Raw genomic sequence first — 25,850 nt, 5'->3', positions numbered from 1 at the left:
GGTTTTCTGGGTGTAGACATTTATCAAATTCACCAAGTAGTACATGTGAAATATGTGTATTTTATTGTACAGGTATCATACCACAATAAACGTGCCCTTAAAAAAAAAACAGGAAAACACTGGCAGCATTTTGTCCTACGTTTTTATGTGTCTTAAGTGAGTGGGTCTTCAAGATTCTGGTCTGCCATATTTTCTGAACCAGAAGTGCCCTCCTTCCCTTTTCTTTGGTAAACTGTCAGTGGGTGGCATTTATTCCCATGGCTTCAACTGCTCTCTGTCCAATGATTAACTGTCAAATCTTTTCCAGCATGGACATCTCAGTTCAGTCCCAGAAATATATTTCTAATTGACAAGTAGACATTCACATTTGGTTAGCACATAAAAATCTCAAGCTCTGTTTGTCTGGATTTACACTCGCCCAGAACTAGTTTTACTTTTTCAAACAATGGCATCACTGTCCCATCTCTTTTCTGTGCCAAACATCTGGGAGTTTTCCTTTACTTTTCCACTCCCTCACCCCCATCAGTACTACAATTCTATTCCTTAATGTCCCCCAAATAAGTCCCTGCTCCTCGCTCCCCACTGCATTAATTCCCACCCCTTTCTAGTCTCCCCAGTGCTGTACTTTAGAGTGAACAATCCACTTTGCTCACTTTTAATGACTAATCTGTGTCACTCTCCTCCTTAAAACCGCAAAGAATTCCACGCTGCGTGTGTGAGGAAGTCCACGCTCTCTGATTTAACGTCACACCTTCTCATCACCTCGTTGCTGCTTTTTTTCAGCCTCAGCTTCCGTTAGTTCCTCACAGCCTCTAGCCTCACTGACCTTCCTTCCCTAAGTGCAAAGTGCTCTTAGACATGACCAGGGGTCTGCACAAGACACGCAAGCTGCTGAGAATCCCGTCCCCACCACGCACTCTCCTGGTCTAGAGATTTGCTGGAATCCGTCAGATGTCAGTGCAGAAAGCATTTCCTCTCTGACACCTTCCCTACCTTCTAGAACACAGCCCCAGGCAGTGCAAGAGCCCCTCTGAACATATAGTATATATGATGCAAAGTGACTCTTACCAAATTGTTTTGAAAACCTATTTAAATTTTTCCCTTCCACGACACACTGTGATCTCCTTGAGGGATGGGGGGCTGTGTGGTATTTGTCTAGACAGCTAATGTCTGACATAGACCCCGGGCCATCGGAAACAGTCTGCTGACTCATCAAGAAGACTTGTCGTCTTTGCGATGTACGAAAGACTACATGCTCTCTGATCTTACACCATCCGGCAAGGGTCAAAATAATTTCACATAGAACTACAGAGGCAAAATATGTGTATTCTTTTCCTCTTTGTGAGCCCTAGATCATAGGCATCCTGGAACGGAGGTGTCACTCAAAGCTGTCTGTCCCCTAGGCTGTTACGCCCAGCTTCAACATATTTTTTGAAGTTGTAGGGATACGTGTACATCACCCCGTCTTAGAGCAAATGGTGCTTCAGCCTGACCAAGTTTAATGTCCATATAAAAATCAGAAATCTTCCAAACTGAAGCCTGAAGAAACATTTCCCTTTTCTCCTTCCAGTCTGTGTGTCATCTGCACCCCACATCCCCACTGCTCATCTGCGTCAGGCCACGTTCTATCTAGAAACATTTCCGGTGGGACACTTGGACAAGAACTAATTACAGCAGTAATGAAACTGGTCCCATGAACGTAGGCTCTGCACAACAAGGATGTTTGACGGGAGGCCTCAGCCGCGGCCTGCAGGGTCTGTTCACGTTTTCTGCCTGGCTTCCCTGCAGATGTTGTTCAGAAAATGAAGCCTGCAGTTAAAGTCATAGAAGGCCTAAGAAATCCAGAAAAATGGAGTGAGATTCATCTCCTTGGGAATATTTTTGAAAACCATCCACTAATAAGAAGAAATTTAAGAGGTTCGTTTCAGAGCAGATGATGTCCAACTGCAGGTGGGTCAGTTTTGTCATTGTTGCTCGCTAGTTGGCTTTCTGCTGCTTCTAACACGCCGCTTTTAAGAGAAGTGGCCTGAGTCGGCCCTCAGAGCAGAAAGGTGAGCTGGGCCTGGAGACAGCCAAGCTCCTCTGCTGTGTAGTGACCCGCTGAGAAGGAAGGGTTGGCCCAGGGCTTCCTCTGACTCTCTCCCTCAGTTATAAACTCTATGAAGGGAAAATGGAACAAAAATCTTAATTCAATATGGTATTGTCAAAGTATAAACATAATTGTCTTTGGAGGGGATGGTATAGTTCAAGGGGTAGAGTACATGCTGGATTCAATTTGCGGAACCTCAATGTAAAAAAATAATAAGAAAAAATCTTTAAAAAAAGAAAAATAATGAAGAAGAAAAGAGATCTCAAACAACCCCTGTTTAAAAAGAAAAAAAATTCTTTTAAAAATAGTAGTCAGCTAGGTCTTTTGCTAGATTAGGAGTTTGGGATTAACAGGTACACACTACTATGTATAAAATAAATAACCAACTCTCAGGTCCTTAATAAATTATTTCAACCTGAATCCTTTTTCTTTTTTCCCCTAAGCAACCCGTGGAAGCCTCTGAAATTCTCATCTTATAAAAGAATTCATTTAAAGGTGGTTTGAAAGTTACTGGTTAAAACAGTTATTTGTGGTTCCATGAATATAGGTCTAGTAAGAAAGACAGACAGTAAACCAGTAAGCAAATAAATATATGATGTACTACCAGGTACTAATAATTGCCACAAAGAAACATAAAGCATTTTAGGAGGGAAAATGTTTGAATAGGAAATATGTGCATGCTATTCTAAATAATCTGGTCAGATAAGTCCTCTCTGAGGGTAAATAAGTTGAACAAAGTCCTGAATAAAGCAAAAGAATAAGCCACGTATGTAACAGACAAGAAAAGCCTCCCAGGCCGGAAGAAGTGTAAGTACTAGACTTGGAGTTAGAAACGCAGCTGTCCTGGTGGGGACCATCGGGGCGGTGAAGATGGGCTGGAGCAGAACGGTGAGAGCTGAGGCTGCAGAGATCGGTGAGGGCCCGGATCACATAGGGCCTTGGTAGGGACTCTGGATATCCTTCTGAATACAATGGAAAATCACAAAAGTATTTTGCAATGCGGAACAACTTGATCTGATTCATACTTTAATAAGACCGTTGTGGGTAACGTATGGGGAATAAGCAATGGAAGCAGGGCAAGGTAAGCTGATGGGAAGCCAGTGGGAAGAGTACTGCTGACCTGGAGAGAGACACCGAGGTTGGACTGGGATGATGGCGGGAGACGGGCAGAAATGGGGACACGAATTAACAGTAACGGTCACAGGCCTTAATGCTCGAGTTGGACACAGACACAGAGTGGTACAGGGTGATGGGTATGTGATATTTGGGGATGAGCCACAGTTTTTGTGCAGAGACCTGACAGGAGAATAAAGTGGGGATGTTGACGTCGGTAAGAAAGGTTGGTGGGTTTTGAATTCCCCCTAGAGTCGCGTCTGTTTCTCTGTACATGACGTCAGCCGAGCAGGGATGGCTGTTCCTACTTCTGCAGAGAATTGCGTGTCCTCCTCATCGACTAATTCGAGAGGCCGACCTGCCCATCCAATTGCAACATCTTGAATCTGCTTCTTTCTATCCAGGAGGAGATTTCCAACTAAGATGCTAATCAAAAATTCCCGTGTCCAGAGTTAGAGATGTGTGCCTTTGGGAGGATCTCAGAGATGCCTCCACAGAGGCTCGGTGTGCTCTCTCTCCCTCAGAGAACACAGTTCCCTTCAGCCCACTGGGTCTCAGCAGAGAAGATTTCACACATAGCCCCTCTCAGGCCCTGGGGACCAACCTCCCGCTTGGCCGAGCTCTGAAAATGAGCACGAGTTCCGGGCAAAGGGCCTTCTCCAGGGGGCCATCTGGCAGATTACATGAGGACAGTGTACAAAAGGGTGGGAGGGTTGATGGTATAAATGCATTTTAATTTTTGATCTGAAACTGATTCTGTCCTTCTGTTTTGTTAAGCAAGTGTTCTTAGGCCAGACATGATTCTCCTTTTTTCTTTATATTTGATCATCCAAGAGGTTTAGATAGGGGATTTGTTTTAGGGTAAGAATCTTTAAAAAAAAAAAAACCTTGCAAATAGCGTCTTGTTAGGCATTTTGACAAGTGAATTCTCCAGGCAGTATTGAACCCCCTTGTTCCTCCAGGGGGTCTCCAAAGGTATACATGTTCCAAATCTGACCCAAAACCAATGAGACTTTTCTTTTTTTTAAGAACTTCACCATGGGCAAAAGATGTCACTAAAGAAGGTGAGAAAAGAGCAGGTCCCCATAATCCAGAGTCCCTCCCAAAGAGCCCACAGAAGTAAAGAGGAGATGAACGAGAGAAACGTTTTATTTATACACACGCAGGAGCCAACCAGAAAAGTACCTACCATGTTAAATGGTGAAAGTTAAAGGCTTTTTTATCAACCTAACTTAATAGGGAAAAGGGAAAGGAGAGAATTGGCTTCCATGACAGGTTTTCTTCTGCATCTTTTGAATCTCAGTTATTTTCAGCTTAAAGAGGTTTTGTATTAACCGAGGGTTCCATCTGACTTTCCATTCCTCGAACTTTGTTCTTCTTTTTCAAGATTCACTCATGTATTCTGACCCCCTGGATTTTCCACGTGAATTTTAGATTGATTGTCAATTCCTGCAAAATACCACCTGGGATTTGGGTAGGCATTCTTTGAATCCTTAGATCTATTCATGGACCTTTGTCATCTTAGTAGAATGAAGCCTTCTGCTCCATGAATATGGGATTATTCTCTTTGAATGTAGGTCTTAATTTCTCTCAACAGACTCTCTCATCTATTGTAGTCTTCAGTGTCCAAGTCGGGTACTTCTTGCTCACCTGTATTGGATGCTGATTCAGAAGAGACACGACCTCCTGGAGAACCTCTGCTTCCACTGAGCTGAAATGGAACTGAGTCCTGAGAAGGCTTTAAATTCTTTTAAAAATAGGATTAATGTACTTTAATTACTCCATAGATGAGTAATGAATGGGTCACATTAGCATAGGATTTTAATCCTTTTAGAATTAGTAGAGTAATACAGACACAGTACAAAAAATTGAAATATTGCCTAAAAAAGAAGTGATTTGTAATTCCCACCCACAGCGGTGTCTGTCATGAATGATTTGGTGCTTATGTCTCAGTCTCTGTGTCTCTCAGTATGTCTCTCTCCATCTCTGTCTCTCACACACTCACAATCAGATCAATTTCCATCTATATTGATTTCACACACATGTGGTCGTGCAGATGGGACCCTGGATGCAGAGAGTGGGTCTGCATACTTCCACCCTGAGGCCTCCCTTGACATTGGGTTGAGACCAGGCACCCACTTTTCCAACTGAACAGCATTCATTCATCCACATGAACCAGAACGAATGGACCCCATCCCCTCTCCATCAATATTATTGTTGCTTTAATTCCGACTGTTTCAACCAGTGCTGTGATGAACACCCTTGAAAAGGCATCTTTGAATAGGTGTGTAAGGATTTTAGCGGGATGAACTGTAAGTATCAGATCTTCTGAGGAAGAGATGCATCTGTCGCTCTTTGATGCGTCCTGCACCCTGTTCTCCTGAAGAGGAGCGTCCCTTCACTCTTCCCTCCAGGGGATCTGCTGGAGCCTCTGCCTGCTTACATTGTCACCAGGGCTGGTTGTCACCTGACTAAAGAACCGCCAGTGTGATGGTGACCAATGCTGTCTCTGCAGTGTTTCCGTCTGCCTCTGTTCTCACCTGAGAGGTCAAGCATCTCTAACACACACTGGCCACCTGCATTGCCTCTCATTGGAACTGCCCATGTCTGTTCTGTTTCTGTTTAGAACACTGAGTTTCAAAAGGATTTTGGACTACAGGAATGGGAAAAATTTCTCCAACCTTGGGTTATGAGGAATGCATTTTCCAGGTTGTGGTTTGCCTTTCAAGCAATTTTTCTGGGCTTTTACTAATTTTTTTGATTCGTTTGGTTTTGTTTTTGCCACAGGAAGAGCTAAGCATCTCCCTTGTGTCTTCTGGCTGTGGTGTCACAGGGGGAACAGCAGTGTCTACCCTGAGATTATGCACAGAGTTACCAAAAGGGCTTCATTTTGTGCATCACATCTTTAATCCCCCTGCATATCCCCTGAAAATAATAAAAATGCTGTTTCAAGTGAAAACAAACAAAAATCCTCAGCCCCAGGTGAAAACATGTGGGCAGGAAGGAAAAAATCCTTTTTTAAAATTTCATTGGCAGGGAACAACCAGTAGAGGTAAAGACACGCAAAGAGAAAGAGGACTTGGGGTTGTCAGGGGCTGGGTGAGGAGGGAGGGGAGTGCATGCTCTGGATCCAAGGTTTCACTTTGAGGAAAGAAATAGTGTGAAACTAGATGGTAGTGATGGTCGCACAACATTGTGAATGCCCCTAATGCTCCTGAATTGCACAATTTAAAAGGGGAAAAGTCTACATTTTATTACATGAAACTCTAAAAAGAAAAATAAAGGATGTCATAAATGATGTGAAACAAGCAAAGGAAACTAAAGAAAATGAAACAAAAACATCTCCAGCGGAAGGGACGTCAAGTTTGTGGGGGGACTGACGGTGGAATTTTGGAGAACATTTTGGAGAAGAAGGTGTGGGTGGGTGCAGAGGGGGCTCTACCCCAGGTGGTGGTGATGCCTGAACTGTTTCTCCGTTGCCCAGCAGTCCAGCTGCAGACGCAGGTTCAGGAGGAGCTGCAGGAGCGGCAGGAGGGAGCTCGAGGTCTCCTGCTGGATCCAGTTCGTCCCATTTTTGGTCTCTGACATCTTCCCCTGCCCCTGCCTCCTCTGTAACTATTGGAAGTGGAGAGAGTTTTAAGTCTTGTGGAAGATCTCATGCTGTGAGAGAGGAAAAATTTACGCACCTGCCTCCCTTTCCATGTGCCTCTACAAGGACAGAAATCTTCCCAGAGCTTTCCAGACAGCTCCCACCCAGAAAGTGCCCACAGGATGTATTCTGTGACTGAATTTTTCCAGACAGGTGTTCTGAGGCCATTCTTTTTTCTGGTCCCAACAGTAGCCTCTAGGGACACCTCCCTGTGTGGCCCAGCCTTCGCCCCACCCTCACCTACACACATACACCAGCCCTGCTTTTTTGACCTTTGGTCTCTGCTTCGGGGGCTCCTGGTCCTCCACCTGACTTGCAGCGAGGTGGGCACGGTGCTCCAGGTCAGACCAGGGTGTGCTGAGCTACCCGTCAGCCCCGGGTAGGTCCCTGGGAGAGCCCTGGGTGATGTCTGGGTCGGAGGCCTGCCCCACTGATTTGTGGGCCATGGTGGTGGGGACCCCTCCATATCCAGACCCACCAGGAGTCTGCGCTGGCCCTCAGAAGAGTGACACACCAGTCCTTCACTTGGGGAGGGGGCGTTGGTGTTCTTATTCATCAGCTTCTTTTCAACATGTGGTATCTGGCTCTGCAATGATAGTGACCAGCAGCTGACCCAGCATGGAAGTCTCAGAGTCCTTCCCGGCCAGGAACACTCCTGATTCTGTAGACTCTACCCTCTGCTGCTAGATCAGACCGGAACCTTGTTCAGCTCAGACATCCGGGAGGGAAAATGCATACCCAGAGAGCATGGGCTCCACCTCGGGCGGCAGGACCCTTCCCCGGCTCTCCACATCCCAGCCAGCCAGCTTTGTCCTGGGCTGTCTACGTGACTGGGCCCCCAGGCCTCTGTCCTGCTCTTTCTTGAGGCAGATACCCATCCCCAACATGACTGCTCCACCTCCACCAGGCAGGATGGGGCCGTGTGGCTACCTGGATGGGATCTGAGTGGTGGCCCAGCCTGCCCTGGGCCTCCCTGTGTTACCTTTGGGTCTCTCTGGCCAAAAGGCCAGAGGCGCCTTGGGTGAGACCTGACCCAGTGCCGGCAGCGTTGGTAGAGACCCTCGCTGAGGGCTTTCCGGGGCCTGTGGCCTCAGGATAATGGGATGCAGCAGAACATGCCTCTGTCTCCAACCAGGTGAGCTGAGTAGGGACTTCTCTACAGAGCGGGTGCCTGGTGACTTCGGTTCCAAGTTCTGTTGGGCTCTATTGCCAGGGAAGTGAGGTCACTTCCTGGGGTCCACTTCTCCAAGCTTCCTCCTGACACAAAGCTCCTCAAGGGCCTTTCTGGGCTTCCAATCTCTCATTTCTCACTCCATGCCATGTCCACACACAGTGACACCAACTCAGCCCCCCCCATAGCCCTGGGGAGTCCTGGATGCAACCAGTGCCGCAGCTCTGAAGACACAGCTGGGTTCAGACCTGGCTCCCCCTACTCAGCAGTGTTATCATCCTGGACAAGCCACGTGCCTCTCAGGGTCTCCCCAATCCCCCATCAGCACAGTGGGGATCATTCTGGCCCCTGCTTCCTAGAGAAGCCATCCTGTCTCTAGACCTAGAAACACCTATTGCATCTGTCACCCCCACGGGCTGGCATCACAGGGAGATCGTGCACAGACTCAGCAAAGGAAGGAACCCACAGAGGGCTGGTGGAGTGCAAAGCACACCCCACACAGGCCGGGGTCTGCCCTGGGGTCTGGAGAAAGTCACTTTCCTTGCTGCTTGCTTCCCCGCTCACAGTCGTGAGACTGAAATTAAATACAACTCTGACATCGTCCGCTCTGGCATACAACCTCCTAGGTCATTCTGTCATGTTGACATACAGGCCCAGTGTCCCATCTCGGCCTCTGTGGTGGGCTGCCCCACAATGGCTTCCTATTTTTTTGCCTTCTGTTCCCACACCCTTGTGGGATCCCCACACCCTCCCCTGGAGGGTGGATCGACTTTGGGACCAGGTTCTGACACATAGACTGACTTGTGAAAATGTATGTGAGTTCCACTCATTACCAGCTCCAGTGTTCCTTCTCTCTGTCTCTGTCTCTCAGTGCCTCTCTGAGTTGTCTCTCTCTCTGTTTCTCTGTCTCCCCCTGCTTCTCTGTGTTTCAGTCTGTCTGTCTCTTTTCCTGTATGTATGTGTGTATATATTTATGTGTATATGTGTGTATTTTTGTGTGTGTATTGTACGGGTCCAGGGCAGGTCACTTCTGAAAATCCCTTGACGACATATTGATTATTTTGAATTCATGTTACTGAAGAAACATTATCTTTGAAAATTGTGCAAGCACTTTGGTGGGATCTTCTCTAAGGCTCAGCACTGCTAGGGAAGGGATGCACCTGTGGCACTTTGATGCATCCTACACCTTGTTCTGCCGGAGAGGAGCGTCCATTTGCTCTTCCTTCCAGGGTACCTCCTGGGGCCTCTGCCTGCTCACGTTGTCACCAGGGCTGGTTGTCACCGGGCTAAAGACCTGCCAGGGTGATGGTGGCCAATGCTGTCTCTGCAGTCTGTCTGTCTGCCTGTGTCCTCACCTGAGAGGTCAAGCATCTCCAGTACAAACCGGCCACCTGCACTGCCTCTCGTTGGAACTGACTCTGTGTGTTTTGTTTCTTTTCAGAACACTGGGCTTCAAGAGCTTTTTGGACCACAGGGATGTGAAGCTTTTTTCCGATCTTGGGTCATGAGGAAAGGTTTTTCCAGGCTGTGGTTTGTCTTTCCAGCTGTCTTTCTTGGCCTTTGTTTTCTGCTTTTGTTTGGATTTATTTTGCCACAAGAAGAGCTAAGCATCTCCCTTCTGGCTCTGGTTTCACAGTTAGAACAGCAGTGCCTACCCCGAGATTATACACAGAGTTACTAAAAGGGCTTCATTTGGTACGTCTCATCTTTAATCCATCTGGACTTTCCTCTCAAAATACAAAAATGCTAATTCACGTGAAAACAAAAAAAAAATAATTCACCCGTCCCTACTTACGATATGTGGGCACACAAACCAAAAAAAAAGCCACCTTTTATACGATTTCACTGATAGGGAACCTCCAGGATACGTAAAGACATAGAGAGAGAAAGGGGATTAGGGCTTGTCATGGGCTAGGGGAGGTAGGACGTGGGGTGCTCTTTGTATACAAGCTTTTACTTTGAGGAAGGAAATAGTCTGAAACAAGTGGTGCTGGTCTCACAGCACTGTGAATGCAATTAATGCTCCTTAAAATTGCACAATTTAAAATGGGAAAAGGCTAAACTTTATTCTTATATACTTAAAACAAAAATAGAATATAGTATAATAGAAAAGAAAAAATCTGACTCCATAGAAGATCTGTCCTTTTGGCTTTAACCCTTTGCCCTCTTTTCTAGGCTTAGTTTTACTAGCTCTGCACCTTTTGTAAAACAATGTTGCCTTTAGCCTTAAATATACAGAAGAGCCTACTTTCAAGGCTTTGATTTTTTAAGGATATTAACACTTTTGCACTTATATAAAGACAACAGGTTGTAGAATAGAAAACTACTTTTGTTTTGTTAGGGGATTTACAGAGGCACTATGACCTGGTCTACGTAAACAGCTGTAAACCAAGATAATGGCGGACTAATATCTTGGAGAACCGTCTTCCCCATGTCAACTTCAGGCTCCTTTTCTACTAAAAAGGGGAGGGGCTGTGGTTGGTTGTTGCAAACTTGTTGGTGTAGGAATTCTTTGTTCTTGGAATCCTTTGCAGCTGTCCACGTGGGTCAGATCATGGTGTTCCTGCAAAACCTGCAACAAAACAAACTTTTTCTATTCTGCAACTTGTTATCTTTATAGGAGTGCAAAGTGTTAATATCCTTAAAGCTCAGACTTTTGAGAATAGGCTCTCCTGTTTATTTCAGGCTAAAGGCAACACTGTTTTACAAAAAGTGCAGAGCTTGCAAGTCTAAGCCTAGATAACACGGCAGAGGGTTAAAGGAAAAGGAACAGATCCAATATGGAGTCAGATTTGTTCTTCTCTATTACAGTGACTTTTGGTGAGAGCTAAGTGGATGATTCCTGGGTGGGTCCTCCACTGTCCCAGGCTGGATTTCAGGCAGGATCCCTGCCAGATTCACCATGATTTTGGACCTAATCTACCACAGAGAAACTGAAAATTATTGGATTAAAATTACCTTTCAAAATCCCTTCAATTGCCTGTAAACTATACCACAGCAGGGGATGTCTCATTGGCCAGTCAACTGCCAGTCTCCCCTGATGCAAGGGACAAGCGTTGTGGCAAGATCCATGGTGGCCTGGCCAGTGCACCTTCCTACTTTGCTCTAAAGCTTTGGCTTCCTCACTTTGACACTTTAAAAGCTCCCTTCCCTCTTCCCTCTGGCCTGGTGTGAATGAACAAGTTCCCTGCACCCACCTGTGCTGAGTCCATGCCATGCACAAAGCCCCATGCACACAGCCCACCATCTGATGTCTAACCCTGGGATTAAGTGCATACTCTGAACTCCCCCACCCCAAAGGTCCGCGTGCCCAGTGCCTCCGCCCTAGGAGTCCAGATCACCATCAGGACCATCAACCACCGAAAGCCCAAGGCCAGTGGCTGGCAGTCTGGGATCAACCTGACCCATCAGGTCAGTTCAGGCACAGGCTGCGGGGATCAGGGTGCCAAGGCAGGAATTGGAACCACCTTCATCCCAGCCTGCCTCACCCTGTAGCCTCAGACATTAACTCTGAAGGTGCACACTAGGCTCGATCCCCCACTGGTGGCAGTAGTCATCATTACTGGAGCACGGATTTCCCCACCCCAACCACAGGGTGAAGGGTGAGTGAGTGAGCTCAGGGTAGGGGTGCACTCAGATTTAAGGGGATCCCATGGTGTGGGGGTACAGGTTGAGAGGTGTGGGGCCCGATCAGAGTGGAAATGACCTGGCTGAGAGGTGAGGGGGATAATTTCAGGATGTTGGGTGTCCTGTGCTGAGGCATGAGGGGTAAGCTTGTGGGTGTAGGGGCCATAGGTTAGGACCTAGCAGGATGGAGTGTCAGGGCAGGGACCATGGTGTGAGGAGAAGGAGCCCTGTCTTCAAGGTCTGGTGGGAGACTGGGCCTGGCCAGTGGTGGGAGGGTAGTAACAGGGAGGGGAAGTTGAGCAGGGAAAGTGGGGCTGGGTGGGTGAGGCCTGGCCTAGGGCAGTCGTGGTTCTAGTTCAATGCCAGGACCCAGTCGGTGGCTGGGTGAAGGCTCTGGGGATGGAGACCCGGCGGGACAAGCAGGAGGGGCCCCACCTGGCTCCTCCCGGCCCCAGCGGCCAGGGCCGGTAAAGCAGGAGACCCACCCGAGCAGTTTGCGCTGCGGGCGGGAGGAGGAGGGGCGCGCACGCGCAGACGGACAGACGCGCGGACGCCGGAACCCACCCAGAACGCGTGGAAGCTGGCGGCAGCCGGTTGCTCCTGGACCAGCTCCTGGAAGAGGAACACGGCCTGGGGCCTGGGCCGCCGCTTGCCCGCGGCTCGGCTGCCGCTGCCGGACAGTTAAGAGGGCGCTGGTGGGGGCGCGCTGCTCGGGGAGCCGGCGGGTGACGCCTGGGCTGTGCAGCTGAGGAGGCGCCCAGGGAGGGGTGCGGAGGTGAGGTCCCGGCCGCGCGTCCCGTTAGGACCCTGAGGCGGGTCCCAGCCGCCGCTGTGGTTCGTGGTAACCCCGGTATTAGTAGTTCCTGAACACCGTGTTTTTGCCGCCGCTTATACACGGGTTTAGGAGAGCAGGTACAGCCCCGGGAGTTGGGAGGGCGCCGGACGGTTGCAGAGCATCTCCGACTGGCCCTCAGACGATGGCCTGCTCCTTGCAGGTGGGTGCGGTGCGGTCGCGGGGCCTCGGATGGAATGGGGACTGCCCCATGAGAGCCCATGGATTTGCTCCCATCTTACCTGCGGCCTGACCTTGGGGGAGGCCTCTAAAGACCCAGGTTAGTGGGACTCAGGTTACAGGTCAGTCTGCTCCTGGGAGATGGGCTCGGTGCGATGAGTGTGCTGGGATGGCTGCAGCAGCAGCGGGAAATTGTTGCAACCCCCGCACTCTCACAGGGCAGCCCCAATCCCGCCATCGCAGCTGCCGCCTTTCCCTGACAGCACAGCACCCGCCCTCCAGGAGCAGGCTGACCTATAACCTGAGTTCCACGAACCTGAGGCAGCAGAGGCCAAGCTCAGGCCATGCGCTGGGGAGTTTGAAGCAAATCCAAGGGCTCCCATGGGCAGACCCCATAACCCGCCACTGCCTTCAACCACACCGTGCCCTCCTCCCGAGAGCAGGCTGACCTGCGGACCGTGCCTGGAGCAGCAGAGGCCGAGCCCTGGACAGGCCATGGGGGAGATGGGGGCAAGTCTACCAGCTTGCCAGGTCGCTGCCCATCTCCCTGCCGCTGCCCCAGGTTCGTGGATCAGTTGTTTTCAAGTCAGTGGTTTCCTGAGATGCAGGCGTGGTGCAGTCAGGTGGCGGGGGCTGCAGGGAGGGGTGCTGCCCCAAGGGGAGCAGGTGGACTTGCTCCCATCTCCCCTAGGGCCAGACCTGGGGACGGCCTCTGCTGCCCCAGGTTTGCAGGACGCATGTCATGTCAGCCTGTCCCTGGGAGGAAAGCTCAGTGTACTCGGGGCAGCCTCAGTGGCTGACAAGGATTTTAGAAGTGGGCTCTAGCCCAGCATAACTAACTCTCCTTTCTTCTCCTGCTTCCTCAGTTGGTGGCTGTATCAGCTTTTTCATTATAGGTTATTGCTAGATAATGAACATAGGTTTCTGTGCTATATAGAAGAAACTTAATTTAAAATCTCTTTTTATATATAGTGGCTGACATTTGTAAATCTCGAACTCCCAAATTTATCCCTTCCTATCCCCTTTCCCTGGTAACCTTGATTGTTTACTAAGTCTGCAAGTCTGTTTCTGTTCTGTAGATGAGTTCACAGTGTCTTTTTCTCTCTTTTTTTACATTGCACATATGAGTGTTATCATTTGGTATTTTTCTGTTTCTGGCTGCTTTCACTTAGAATGACGATCTCTAGCTCCATCCATGTTGCTGCAAATGGTTTTATTTTGTCCTATTCATGGTAGAGTAGTATTCCAGTGTATAAATATGCCACAACTTCTTTATCCAGTCATCTGTTGCTACATTTAGCTTTCCTCCATGTCTCGGCTCTTGTATACAGTGTTGCTGTGAATACTGGTGTGCAGGTATCTTTTCACATTGGAGTTCTTTCCAGTTATATACCCAGATGTGGGATTGCTGGGTCATAGGGTAAGTCTACTTTTAGTTTTTTCAGGGATTTCCATGCTTTCCATAATGACTACACCAAACTAGATTCCCACCAGCAGTGTAAGAGGGTACCCTTCACTCTACAGCCTCTCTAGCATTTATCATTCATGAACTTTTGAGCGATGGCCATTCTGAATGATGGGAGCTGATACTTAATTATAGTTTTGATTTGAATTTCTCAGTTTATTAGTGATATCGAGCATTCTTTCATGTGCCTATTGGCCATTTGTGTCTTCATTGGAGAAATGCTTGTTTAGGTCTTCTGCCTATTTTAAGATTGAGTTGTTTGTTTTTTTGTTATTAAGTTGTATGAGCTGTTATATATATTCTGAAAATTAAGCCTCTGTTAGTCGTATCATTTGCAAATATTTTCTCCCATTCGTAGGTTGTTGTTTCCTTTTGTTTTACTTATGATTGTCTTTGCTGTGAAGAAATTTATGAGTTTAATTATGTCCCTTTTGTTTATTTTTTCTCTTATTTCCATTGCCTGGGTAGATTACCCTAGGAGAATGTTGCTAAGATTTATGTCAGATAATGTTTTGCCTATGTTTTCTTTTAGGAGATTTATCATGTCTTGTCCATCTGCATCTTAAGCCTGTACTCAACATCTGTGCTTCAGTTTTGAATTTTGAGCTTCTTAGAGAAAACCTACTCTTAGCTCATACGTCAGATTCAACATGTCTAAAGCTGATTTCATAATCTTTTTTCTTGCAGCGTCTCCACTTATTCAGTGGGATAATCATTCTTTCGGTCTTGAATACACAAAGGCTTGGAGTGGTCTTTGATTTATCTTTCTCTCACCACCCTCCACATTTTGTCAGCTTCTTGAACTGTATGTTTTTGGTTTCAAGTGTCTATTCTGATTGCTGATACTCTGATGAAGAGCTTTCATCCCTGATACATGAATTTTTCCTTCTGCTGAATTCTTGGATATTCTCTCCCCCCCTTTCAGTCAACCTACAGTTTTGGTGCTCCCACATCTACAGTCAAGTCAAAGACTTAACACAACCAGATCTCAGCCAGAGAGTCTCGACCCTTCATCATTTTGGACTTACCTTATTTGTTCCAATCATTATGTAACTTAGCCTCCTAGGGTAACCTGTGCCTTATTAAAAACCAGGAGTCACCAGCCTTTTCCTATCCAGTCCTCAGTTAAAACAGCTTAGAATTGCCCTGAGAACTAGTTGGAGCCCCATCCCCTTCATAGAGTCTTCCCTATTTATTCCAAATACTTCTAGCTCCTCTTTGTATTCCTGTACTGTTTATGATCAGTAGTCTGTAATCTTGGATTTGAGTACTGACTTGGTACCATTCCTGGGTGGTTTCCAATGTGTCTCCTCACTTAGCTGGTAACTGGAGAAGACTCACTTGTTCAGCCTCCTTTATACCCCTCACCCTGCTTAGCATCGGGCAATAACAGGCATCCAGGCAGTGCTTACCTTCTTTATTTATTCGCAGTGGTGGTGGTGTGGATTATAGCTAATAACTATTAATTCAGTGTTGCAATTAAAAAAGAAAGCCAAGAAAATCCATAAAACTTTATCTCCATGTTCAGTTTAGTGCTTTACCTCAATAGTTTTCTTAAGACTGTGTTTACATTCACATAGTGTTCAGTGCTTGTACAGTTCCCTGAAGCAAGCAGGTGAGATGTCATTATGTTTGACTTTCATGTTACATTTCATATTGGATATATTTGTGCAATGACAAAACCTTCTTTTATAAGTAAACAGCCGGAAGCCCAGAGAGACTAAGAACCTAACCCAGGGTCACCTGGTTAGTGTTTGGCACAGGCCAGGACCACAGTTCACATCTTCCAGCTGATCCTCTTCCAGTGCCTTTTCATTCCACTGCTGGGAAATGTAGCCCCATCAGCCAAACGGCCAAGTCACATTGCTGCCCCTTTACCTGCCAGTGATGGCAGTGCTTCAAAAAGTGGCAAAGGAAAGGTCAGAAATAGGAGTGATAAAAGACATGGAAGTGCTGGAAATGGATCCTCAACCTCCTCCTCCCTACTTGAGCGCCACACAAGTGTCCCACTCTGACAGTGCTGTTCATTGTTTATAACATAGCCTTAAAATCAGACTGATCTTTTATAGGACATGCTTTTATCCTGGTCCCTTTCCTACTAGTAGTCACCGTCATGGGCAGAAAGTGCCTGGCTGTGCTCTGTTTGTCACGTAGGTGGGAGGGAAAGTGGGAGAGGGAGTTGGTTGAACTGAAGCCGAGCTTTTTACAGCTCTGTTGTTCTAGGACCAGAGCAGTTCCACTCTTGCTTTCATCACCTCTTCACCTCCGAGTCCCAGCCACCCATTCCTGCCTGCTTCCCCACATGCCACATCCTGGGGGAGGACAGAGTGTTGGGCAATGCCCCCTCCGCCCTCTGCCCTGGGAGGTGCAGGAGTCTGCATTAACTTTTGAGCTGTTTTGGTAATTGGGCTTTTCCAGCTTTTCTAGACATCTCCTTTCCAGCTCTGAGAAATTGGAGATGTAACTTAACCATACATGGACTATACTAATGTATTCAGTGACATTAGTGTCATGTTGTCTATAATTGTGTTCTGTGACTGGATAGGAGGTTTTTTATCTCACAGGATGCTTCACATCTAATTCTAAAGTCCTAGAGGCTTGCAGGTGTAATCCAAGTTCTTACGTGTCTGTAAGGTAGACATGAACATTATTTGATAATATGACCATATGTTCATAGATTACGGTTAGTCCACCGGCTCTGTATCTAATGAAAGTTTAAATACCAAACGCTTGAAGAAAATTTGCGGGCCATGTCTTTTTGCCTGTAAGTAGTTGCAAAAACTGAAATCACAACTCTACCACAAGCCACAGTGTTTCCCAGTAGAGAAAGCCCTCTAATTTTACAACCTCTAAGTAATGCAGTGGTTCTTTGAGTGAGATGAGGGATGCCAGAGTATTTTTTGGGACACTAGTGTGGCATGACAAGTATTCTGGGACTGGTTACAGTTGAATCTCTACTTCCTATATCCTGGACTGATTACAGAGGCAATGTTAGTGCGGTAACTATCTTGTGAATGCAAGTGTAGCTAGGAAGACAACAGAGAAAATAGAAGGGATATAAAGAAATGGAGGGACTTCATAGCAGTACAAATGGTGACTTTGACACCACCAGCTGCTGATGTGAACTTGGCAAGAATTTGTGAGAAGTGGTGGGTGTCATTGCAAGCAGGAGAGTCCTGCAGCTTTTGGGGTGAACAGGCAAAGGGGAGAGCAGATATGGTGGCTATCCAGGGGCTATTTTTGTCCTGAATGTGAAAATGTCCAGTCCCCTGTTCAATTTTGCAGCCACAACTTCACATGACTCAGGGCATTATTTCCACCAGAATACCATAAAAATATAAACAACCTCTGTTTCCCAAAGTGTTTGTTCTCGATCTGAGATGACTGTCCTGTGCTGGTAGGTAAGTGGGCGATGGGGCCTATTACATCACCCCCTTTCACTAGAAGTCTACTTCGCTGCTTTTCAACCTACTCCTAGAGGTGCTGTCATTCTGTTACACCTAGGCCTGTAAGACCGTCTTGCCTGAATCCTCACGTGAAGAGGGATGGTTATGTGCAGTTTTAAAAAATTGCTTGGGTCATGTGGTCCTTTGTTCCTTCCATTGGAAATCACTATTCCAGAGCAAATAGTATGCATCTATACAAACTATATTGTTTGTAAGATGTCTTTAGAGGTTTTGCAGTAGGTTTAAATATTTGCTTGGTGATGGCATCTTGATTGATTGAAGGAGGCAACCCTCACTAGGGGCATTGTGTGCTTTCTGTCTGAGAGTTCCTTTACTGGCAGCAGAGTGTTCGTAGGCAGAGTTAGAAAGTTACCTGATCTGAGAAGCCGAATTTGCCCACAGCTGGGAATTGGCGGAAGAGTCTGTTATGGAAGGAAAGCTTTAGGATTATCTGGTAGCAGAGTTCTGGGATCCAAACCCTGGGAAACCTCAGCTTTTGTAGAGTATGTTCTGTAACAATAGGCTATAGGATAATTTTTACACTTGTTATAGGATGTAGAGTTGGGGAAAGGCTTAAAAGTGCAAGAACCTTAAAAGAGAATCTCCGAATATTTTAAAGAAGACAGTTCTCAGAATGAGAACTTTTCTGGAAAAGACTAGCTCTTCACTTCACAGGGGAAGCAGGGAGCAGGTGTAACTGCACTTACGGTAACTTAAAAGGTAAACCTTACCCTCCCACTTAGCTGTTTCCTGGTGTAGGTTCATCTCCCACATCTGTAGTTTTAGACCTGATGTGTCATTTTCTGGTACTCCATTCTGCTTCTTAGTGAGAGACTGACGCAAAGTCACATAGCAATTGAAAAATTGCGCAAAGGTCTTTATTGTTAAAAATGTGGACCTGTGGCAGGGTGCTGCATTTGCAAGTGACTTTCAGTACAGAGACCACTGAAAAGAATGCAGTGTTATTTCTTATTTTATTCCTTTAAGCCTTTGAATAGAAGGTTCTCTTTGCAGAGTGTCTGGAGTACATCAGAACAAGCAGGAACTAAAATAGCTTTAAGAAAGCTCCAGTATAGACGTTGCTTATAGTGTGGTATCTGTCTTATGTTAATTCTTTAAAGCAGGAAGTTGTAACTCTCAATTTCTTAAGCAAATATAAACATTCTTGACTCTTATTGACGTTCTTTGTTGGGTGAAGCTGCTTTTGCTTCCATTCTGAGCATTGAAAGGCCTTCTATGATACTTCTACCACTCCTCAGTATTTTATTTTCCCTCTGTTGTGAACTTGTTTTTAAACTTGAAGCATATATAAATATCACTAACTTGCTACATATGTAGATATTCTGTGTTACATACTCAGAAAGTTTGTGTACATCACATGTATCTACATAATTCCCCCCTTTCCAACTGTGTTCCTGATGAAAGGATGGTGGGAAATGGCATTATGGGGATATGTCTTACAGTACACAGTGTTTCCCCTGTTCCCTCTACCATATCTGGATGTTCTTTCATCTTTCAGCTTCTAGACTTACTAGCTCTTTTTCTTAAGCCAGGTGTATCTCATCCCCCTGCGCACACACACATGTGTACACACACACACACACACATTCTACTGTAGGGAGTAGTGTGCACCATCCAATTCTCCCATTCCAGCTCTGGACCCACCCACTGGAGGCAGTGTCTTGCACGAATTAATTTGTAAGTTGCTTTTTAAAACTCGAGTGGTCAGGAAATAGGACTGATATCCACACCTAGTAGGCAGGCCCTCAAGGACAACTTCTATGGTTAATGCCAGGTTATCTTAATGTTTGAGTACCTGGGTTTCATGTCTTCCTGTGCCACCTGTGTGACCCATGATTCCCACATTTCTGTCTCCTGCTAGAATTTTTCTCTCCAACTCTGGACTCTTACAATCTTCTGCTGATTTGACATCTTCACTTGAAACTCTGATATCTTAAAAGCAACATGTGTAAAAACTGAGCTCTTTGTTCTCCTACACCCCAAACTGGTTCTTCCTGCAACCTCCCCCATTCAGTTAGTGGAAACTTAATCCATCCAGCTGCTTGGGTCAAAAAACTTGGAGTTATTCTGACTTTCACTGACATACCACATGAATTCTGTCAATAGATCTGGTTTAACACTGCCTTTAAAACATATCCAGAACCCAGCCACTTCTCACCATGGTTCCTGCCTCCACTGCTGCTTCCCTACCCTGAGCCACTGTCCTCTCCTCCTGCACAGCCCTTCTCAGAGGCTTCCCTCCTTTCATCTCTGACCCGTTTCGACTATTCTCACCTGGCAGTCAAGTGAGCCTCGAAAACCTAAGTTAGATTGTGTCGTCCTTCTGCAGTGCCTCCCCATTTCACTCTGGGTAAAAGCCACAGTCCTTACAACGTCCTCCAAGGCCATACAGGATCTGCACTGACCCTTCTCCGCAGCTCCAGCCGTGCCCCCATTCTGGAACATGCGAAGTGCACGCTGGCCTCGGTGATGGTTATTCCGTCCACCTGGGACTTCTCACCTCCAAGTCTTAGTTCTAACCTCAGTCCTCAGTGTGGCCTGCTCTGGTATTTAATACAACATCACCCTCATCCCATACCCTAAACTCTCTTTACCTTGCCCTTTTTTGATTTTTCCATGGTTCCTCTTTCCTAACATGCCACCTCCTCTGCTGCTCTGTTGTGTGAATTGTCATCTCCACCCCCATCCCAGCTAGACTCCAACAAAGCTCCGTGAGGACAGGATTTTGTATTGTTTATTTATCTATTCCAACTGCCTAGACTAGTCCTGGGTACATAGTAGGCAATCAAAAATTATTTGCTGAATAAATTAAAAGACTATTTTAAAAATGAATCATCCTTTCAGGAATGGGTGAGGATAGGAAGCTGCATCAAGGACAATGGTGCAGTAAATAATGATATTTGCCTGTTGTTCTTTGTGTGATTTATATATGTGTTTTAGTCTTAATTTTGTATCCCAGTTTCTTAATTTAATATCTGTATTAAGGTGTAATTTACAGGCCATAAAATTCACACATTATAATTGTACAAGTCAGCCATTTTAGCTATTTCTAGATTTGTGCAACTTTTTCCTCACAAAGTCCCCTTGTGTCCGTCCATATGCAGTTTGCCCCCCCTCAGTGGCACCCTGATTTTATTTCTTTTTTTTTTTTTTTGGCAATCACATCTCAAACGGATAATTTACACAGCAGTACTAATATAGCTTTGCACTTTTAGAAATGACACACTTAAATATGAAATTAGCGGTCATTGCTGAATGTAGGTAGCAGTATCAGACATTGGTGAGAAGAATGGACCTGAGTGTCAGACTGGCTGCAGTCTTACCCAGCTCCACCATTTACCAAGTTACCCAAATTATTTTCTGCCTCAAGCTCTTTATCTGTTATATGGGGGTAATAATAGCAGCTTACAGAGTTGTTGTGAGGATTAAGCAAACAGGGAAACAAAATTTAGTATAGTGGCCTGCTTATGTTATTACCTAAGAAATAGCCTTGCAGGTAGAGGGCAAAATTCAAATCAGTTTCTAAAGTATATGTAAAATATAATCCAGTTCCTGCCTGGTTTGTAAACACTTATGCCTACTGAAGAATTTAAAAGCAGGCTAATTTCCAACAGAAAAGATCATTTCTCAGCATTTCTTTCAAAGAGAGCTGCAAAGTCACTTTTACTAACTAAATGTTCCATGCCCAACTCTGACAGAAATTTGACAACAGGGACGTAATTATCTACATTTTTGTTAAAATGATGCTGACCATCAGGAAGTGTTCTCAATTATATTTTAGCCTTTATGTTGAGAAATACTGTGAGACTTCTTCTAAATTAATGGGTGGGGGCATTCATTGTAGCTCTTGTAGCCTGATAAGCCTGCACTAAATTATCTTTTTTAAACTTTTAATTAAAGTAATAAATTAATTTTTTGCTGGGGGGTGGTAATTAGGTTTTTATTTATTTATTTTATTTTTAGAAGAATTACTGGAGATTGAACCCAGGCCCTTGTGCATGCTAAGAACATGATCTTTCACTTGAGCTATACCCTCCCCCCTAAATTATCTTTAATAAGGTCTTTTTCTCTGTTTTGTTACTTTATGTACAGAAGCACAAAGCAGGGTCATCAGAAGCCTCTCAATCACAAAGATGATAGTAGTGAAAAACATTGCGCAGTGACAGTGAATCCTTGGCATATGAAGAAAGATTGTAAAGTCCTGAATGAATTAAGAAGGTATTGTTACCTTAACATACATGTAAGCATGGCTCTCTTACCTTTATTTTTCACTTTATAATGAAAATAATCCCCACCTGTCAAGGTTGCTTTGTTTGATAGAGGGAATATCTAAACCCTTTTCTGCAAGTTTTTTAAATAAGTAAGAGCAGTTAATTTATCAGAAGTGTGAATGGTGTAATCTGGTCTGTGTAGTATGGTAGCCACCAGCCACATGTGGCTATTGTGAATTGAGATGTTCTATAAGTGGAAAATACATAATAGATTTTCAAGACTTTGTACAACAAAAATAATGTAAAATATTATTAATAAGTTTTAAAAGTGTCAATCACACTTTTGAAATGATAGTATATTGGATATTTTGGGATAAATGTAATTATTACTGGAATTAATTTCACTTGTTCCTTTTTATTTTCTAAATGGGGGATTACTGGAAAATTGTGACTTGCACTATGTTTCTGTTGACAGTGCTGGCTTCTAACTTATTGCAAATAATATGAAAAGAAAACTTTGATTAAAAATTTTGTAATTGAGTAGTTGATTTGCATCATATTAGTTTCAGGTGTACAAAACAGAGGCTCAACATTTTTATAGATTATATTCCATTTAAAGTCACCATAAAATAATGGCTATATTTCCCTGTGCTGTATGATACAGCCCTGTAACCTATCCATTTTATACTTAGTACTTTTTACCTCTCAATCCCCTAACCCCTTCCTGCCTCCCCTCTTCTCCTTCTCCCCATTGGTAACCACCAGTCTGTTCTGTGTACCTGTGAGTCTATTTCTGTTTTATTATAGTCATTAATTTGTTTTATTTTTTAGATATACATATAAGTTAATACATAGAATATTTGTTTTTCTTTCTCTGACTTATTTCACTTAGCATAATACCCTGTAGGTCCATCCATGTTATTGCAAATGTCATTATTTTATTTTTTAGTGGCTGAACAGTATTCCATTTGTGTGTGTGTTCATGTGTATATATGCGTGTGTATATATATGCATACATGTATATATACATATTTATATATATATATAATATACCACAACTTCTTTATCTAGTCATCTGTCAGTGAACATTTGGGTTGTTTCAGTGTCTTGGCTATTTTAAATTGTGCTGCTGTGAACATTGGGGTGCATGTGTCTTTTTGAATTAAATTTTTCTCCAAACATATATCCATGAATGGGATTGCTGGATCACACGGAAGTCTATTTTCATTTTTTTATGGAACCTCTTTTCTGTCCTCCATAGAGGCTGCACCAATTTACATTCCCACCAACCGAGTAGGAGGGTTCCTTTTTCTCTTAAAAGGTAAAAAATTCTCTACATTTACCTACTTTCCTTTCAGTTTAGGACACAGTTTGGCAAAAGCAAGATAGAATTTAATAGGAGTAAATACAGTATTTATTTTGAATGTCCATGCATTATGGATAGATATGTTATTGATGAGTTTGTTCCCTATTTTTGTAGGTGCAGATGTTTTTATAGCTTCACAGACATTTCAGTCTTGCAGAGAGAAAAATTTCTTTGTATTTTGCTGAACTTGTCCGGGTGTCTTTATCGGATTTGGTCCAGGCCTGCAGAGGTGAATACACATCCAAACCTGAACCATTTGAATGTCTGCAAGATATTAAGAGTCTAGAATATCAGATCTGGACTGTAACTCTGGTAAATGACATCAGTGACTGGACTCAAGAAAACTCCATTTGAGGGCAAAACCTTTCATAAGCCAAAAAGGCTTTGAAACTGTGGCAAAGCCAGAGACTTTTGTGCGCCACTTATGGCCACAAACCCATGAGGACAACCACAGGCCTTCTGGAGTGCCAAGGAAATTCCATGTGAGGAGTCCAGCACTCACAGGAATCCAACAAGTCCCTGTCTGCCAGAGCACCTTCATTGCTACTGTGCTGTTTTGAGTAAATGTCTTTTCATCAGGTTCAAATTGGTTTGTTGTTATTTTTTTGCATAAAAAAACAAATTCTTGTTCCCTGGTGTAAGTAAAAGCCTAACACTTTCTGATTTCTTTTGACAGAGAAAATATGAGCCTGTGGATCTAACCTCATCTGTGATGGTCTGCAGCTGGGAGCAACCAGATCAGTGTCAGTCCCCTTGCAGCCATTGGCTGGGAGCCTGCATGTTCCTTGGAATGGTATTTGAAACATGTCACACTAGCCGTGCCTTTGCTGTGGGCTGGGAGGCGAGTCAGTCAGAATCTGCATTATGGAATGTAAGTTTCAGATCCACAGCTAGGAGATCTTTTTTAATAGCCAGAGAATATAGTCATAAATATATCTATTAATGTATTTATGCAAGAACCTTTTTAAAGATTTTTTTATTATAAAAAGTTACCCCCAAAATTGAAAGTGAAAGAACAGTGGAATTAAAAACCATCTGTACCTTAATTATATATAAAGGATCATAAAATCCTTCTAAACTTCTTTTTGTTCAAATGAAGATATTTTTCCCTTCCAAAAAGGAAAATTATTATTTCACATTTTTTTTGTTTTCTCCTTTTATTATATATTCCATATCAATAAATATAAATCTTTTAAATCCCTTTTAATGGCTGTTTAACAATATATTGAACAGATATGTAAATAGTTCTAGGTTTCAGAAATTTAAAAAATTGTCATTACAATACCACTGCAAAGATTATTTTGGTGTTTCTATTTTTAGTTACTAATTTGGACTAAAAATTAACAAGTTTGCTTTTCTTTATCTAAAACATTGGTTATTTTATGAAGGAACTGTAAGGAATTTAAAAAACTTTTCAGTAATTTCAACAAAGAAATTATCTTTAAGGCAAAAATGTATGATGTATTGCAAATCTATTTTTATTATATCTTCACTTTTACCAGTGTGACATATGTGTGTGTTTGCACAAGTGCTTTAACTACCAGCAACGTAGGAAAAATCTGTATACTAAAAATGTGAAAATATTTTCCTGGTTTGTGTTTTCATTCTCCCAATATAGGTTTTGGATGACAAGCTTGTATTTGCAAAAGTACACCCCCTGTGGGAGGTGTTCTGTACATACGCTGAGATACTGCACATAATATTGCCTCTGAAGCCCAATGATTTGAAAACCCGGTCCTCAGCCTTTGATAACTTCCGCTGTTTGATGAAAGTCCTCCAAGTGGATGAAGGTATCAACAACCGGAACAAGAGTTTTTCATTGCCCTATTTGAGAAGAGCTCCATGAAAGACTTTTATATTCAGGATAGAGATACATTCTTCAATCCAACCACCAGAAACCGCATTGTAAGTCTAAACCGAGTTTAGCTGCTGTCTTGGGGGTGATTTAGAACCTGCTGTTGAATTATCAGTGATTTGGTTTGGTTGGTTTGATTTGGTTTTTAAAAGCTGCCCATAAAAAGGAAAAAAGAGAAAGAAAAGAAATATGCCTACAGATTCCTGTTAGGATAGTAAACAGTGGCTGGTTAGTTACCTTGTATAAGCCACAAGCTCTCTTAGAACATTTTTAGGTTTACTTCATCCTTTCTCAGATCAAGTATCAAGTAAGGGACAGTGTTAAAAAAAATTCAGGATTAACAGGTTTGTGAGCTCCAGGATTTGCAAGGCAGCTTTCCCTCCCCATGGTGTAAGTCAAATGGCAGAATTGAAATAAAGCACCTCATGTATCCTCCGGTGTTAACAGGAAAAGGCTAATCTTCTTGACCTTGTTTCTTCCTGGGTAAAATGAAGATAATATATCAGGAGGCGACAAGCTCATTTAAGGCAGGAAACATGTTGTCTTGTTCACTGCTGAATCTCAGGCACCGGGAAGGCTGAGTTTAACGAGTGAATGAATGAACTGTACTTCCCCCACAGTTACCATGTGGGACAGTGAGGATTAGCAGCTAAGAGCATAGACTCTAGAGGGGAGGGCACAGCTCAAGTGATGGGGCACATGCTTAGCAAGCATAAGGTCCTGGGTTCAGCCCCCATCACGTCCTCTAAAATAGACATATAACCCTAATTACCTCCCCACCCCCCACCAGAATTACCTTATTATCTCCCCACCACCAAAAAAAAA

At 44.3% G+C, this 25,850-nt stretch overlaps 1 long non-coding RNA gene across 1 annotated transcript; it reads left to right on the top strand.

Annotated features, from left to right (window-relative positions):
• Positions 1-12,168: 12,168 nt before the first annotated feature.
• On the top strand, positions 12,169-24,976 carry LOC140688321 (uncharacterized). The gene is made up of 5 exons (XR_012062961.1): positions 12,169-12,424; positions 21,686-21,833; positions 23,066-23,125; positions 23,847-24,041; positions 24,789-24,976. It is a non-coding gene; the product is annotated as an uncharacterized lncRNA (long non-coding RNA).
• Positions 24,977-25,850: the final 874 nt, after the last annotated feature.

The sequence above is a fragment of the Vicugna pacos genome, chromosome 22 (genome assembly GCF_048564905.1).
Source record: "Vicugna pacos chromosome 22, VicPac4, whole genome shotgun sequence".
Taxonomy (NCBI): Eukaryota; Metazoa; Chordata; class Mammalia; order Artiodactyla; family Camelidae; genus Vicugna; species Vicugna pacos.
Note: the sequence above shows the minus strand (reverse complement) of the source record. Positions and strands in the feature narration are given on the sequence as shown.